We start from the raw sequence: 3,175 nt of genomic DNA, 5'->3' as shown, positions 1-3,175 counted from the left end.
AAGTATAGGGACATTTACACTCCTCTGATGCCTTTATGGGAAGAAAGCCTTTCCCAGTAGTCCTTCTGAAGCCATCCCTGAAGAGCCCCAAACTGAGACAGAACTTGATGTTGGTTGAGATCACTAGGGTCAGCTAAGTCCCAAGGCTTGGGTTTGGGGAAGGATGAGCGTCTAAGAAATGTCAGCACTCTGTCATCAGGCAGAAGGTGACAGGAATGGCTCTTGCTTTTGGTAGCCATTGCTGACTCAATGGCTCTCATGACAAACTCCAGTGAGGTCTTGGTGGATTGTGAACTTAAGGAGGCAGCTGTCTGAAAGTCAATGAATGCTTGGCTTGTGTTCCTAGGGGAATGGCATGCGGAGTGAAGAAGGGAGTGGGTACTACCTCTGTGTGGCTGGGTCTACGTGAATGTCTACATAGCAATCAAGCCCCTAGGCCAGAGAAACACTGAAGCTGTCCTTGAGAAGGTGGGGTATCCAGATGTCCATTTACAGGAAAGGGAGCAAAACACCTGGGTATTTAACCTGAGAAGACCTGGAGGGCCCTCTTGACTTATTTGGATGACACCATTTGCCCTGCAGTGATAGCCTCAAATCAGTTCTTTGATCAATGGAAGGAAGGCATGTTGGTCCTTGGAGCTGCCACATAGTGTGTGTGTGTGTGTGTGTGTGTGTGTGTGTGTGTGTGTGTGAGAGAGAGAGAGAGAGAGAGAGAGAGACAGAGAGAGAGAGACAGAGAGAGAGAGAGACAGAGAGAGAGAGACACACACACACACACACACACACACACACAGAGAGAGAGAGAGAGAGAGAGAGAGAGAGAGAGAGAGAGAGAGAGAGAGGAGAGAGAGAGAGAGAGAGAGAGAGAGATCATCCAAAGCATGGGGTCTTGTGGGCTGAACCAAAATTTGCCAGATTCTTGCCTGGGGAGGGCCTGAGTGGCAAAGCTGGCTGTGGTGCAGTGGGAGGGCTGAGCTCAGTCCCAGACTAGAGAGGGCACATCCTCCAACCTCTGGGACCTCTTTTGGGAAGGAGCAGAAGGACATCTCTACAGGGCTCCCAGCAGGCAAATGCCTAGAGCTTCATTGTTCCTCATCTTAAGGCAGGAGATTATTCTTCACTTAGAGAGGGGTGAGATCCAGAGCGAGGCCAGAGGGTTGCAGGGCCTGGCAGACCCCCTGACAGGGGGCAGTCCTGCTTGCTCTTCAGGGTTTAACCTTCACGGTGTCTTTACAGCCTGATGCTGGAGAGTTCAAGATCTCAGGCCTCCTAGGACTCCCGTCTGATCCTGTAGTGAGACCACAACATTCCATGGCTGCGGATGACCGGGTCACAAGTACCCTTTTCCTGGGAACAAGAACTATGGCAGACGAAGATACATAGAGGTGACCTGGGTCAAAGGCAGAGTCTTTGTCCCCTTCTGCTGAGGGCAGGGGTTGTTGACTGGACATTCTGCTGACCTTGGTCCAAAGTCCAGGGCACAGGGTAAAGTGGGTGAAGAGTCCTTTACTCTCTGTCCCTGTTTACCAATGACTTTGGAACTGTGTCCACTTGGATCCTCCCTAAGCCTGGGACCTGTCCAGCCCTCTGAGAAGCTGTAAGCAATAGGGTGCTGGCTGTCTCAGACCTCTCAGGACCTGATTGCTGTCCTGGCCCAGCATAGATGCCACTGAGGGGATACTTAAGGCTCTGTTCAGTGCTCTGACACCGAGTTCTGTGACCTTGGTCACATGGCAAGACCATAGTCTTCCTGATAAGAGTGTTAATTCGTTGTGGTCAAATGCTGTCAATGTATATGTCACTGGTGAGAGGGAATCAAAGAGACCAGTGTCATCACAATCGCCCCCCTATGAGTCCTCGGTGCAGCTGGGAAGCAAGGGGATGTGAGTCTCCTAGTTTGTCCAGATGCAATGTAAACTTCCAGCATCCAAGTGACTCAGCTCCTGGATTAGCACTTTGCTCCAGTCAGTAGCAGAGGAACCAGGGTCCTAGGTGTATGTGTGTGTGTGTACATATGTGTGGGCATGTGAGTGTATGCATGGGTGTGAGTGTACGTTTATATGTGTGAGTGTTTATGTGTGTCCTTGTGAGAGCACGTGAGTATGTGTGGTGCATGTGAGTGTGTGTACATGGATGCGAGTGTTTGTGTATGTGAACACAAGTTAGGATCTGTGGCAACTAACCCTGGCTGTACCATCGTCTTGCTTCATGACCTTGAACCTATCGTTTCTTTACCATGAACCCAGTTCCTTTCCTCTGAAAGTTAAGAGCTGGCCCTCTGATCTTGGGACCCATACACACACACAATGCACACATGTACATTTCTCCATATCTGTTGGCAAGAGGGCTGATGTTGCAGCATCACAGGTGGCCACTGAGTCCACCTGAGACTGGGCTTTGTGAGGTGGGGCAGAGAGGGAGCCTTGGTCTCGTACTCCTCAATGGCCAAAGCTTTTCTGAAGACAGTGGCCACTGCCAGGCAGTGTCCAATAGGAGGAGTGAGGACACATGCTTCATCCACGCAGTCACTTAGCCTGGCTTCCAGGCTCAGTGGTGCTACCAATTCATTGCCTGGTTTTGGACCAGTGTGATGCTCTGAGCCTTTTCTGACTTAATACATGATGAACTTGTAGATATCACATTGTTACAGCTGTCAGTTATAAATTATTTAACCTTAAATTTACTTTTTTTGTTTATTCCTTCATTCATTGAGGATCTTATGAATCGCAGGTTGGACTTAAACTCACTATGTAGCCAAGGGTGACTTTGCACTCCTGATCATCCTGCCTTCACCCCTCAAGTGCTGGATTATAGGCCCGTGCTGCCACCGTTGTGCGGTGCAGGGGGAGCAAACAGAGGGCTTTGTGCATACTAGGCTAGCACGCTACCAACTGAGCGATATTCACAGCCCCTGAATGTCCTTTAGAATAGAGTGGGGGACAAGAGGTAAGGATGAGACCTACTTCTCTGTCAGTGATATTGTGACAGATGAACAGGTCCCGAAGTGCCCTGGAGAATCTGGGCTGTAAAGAAGTGCCAGGCAAACAGGATCTGGTGTGGAATGAGTTTGTGCGGCACTGGCTTACCTAAAAATAAGCCGTGTTTTTGCTGCAGGACTTCCCAGGACCTTTACTGCATTAAGAATTTTGTGGAGTTCCAACAAAGGGTGCCGTGT

The sequence above is a fragment of the Microtus pennsylvanicus genome, chromosome 21 (genome assembly GCF_037038515.1).
Source record: "Microtus pennsylvanicus isolate mMicPen1 chromosome 21, mMicPen1.hap1, whole genome shotgun sequence".
NCBI lineage: Eukaryota > Metazoa > Chordata > Mammalia > Rodentia > Cricetidae > Microtus > Microtus pennsylvanicus.
Note: the sequence above shows the minus strand (reverse complement) of the source record.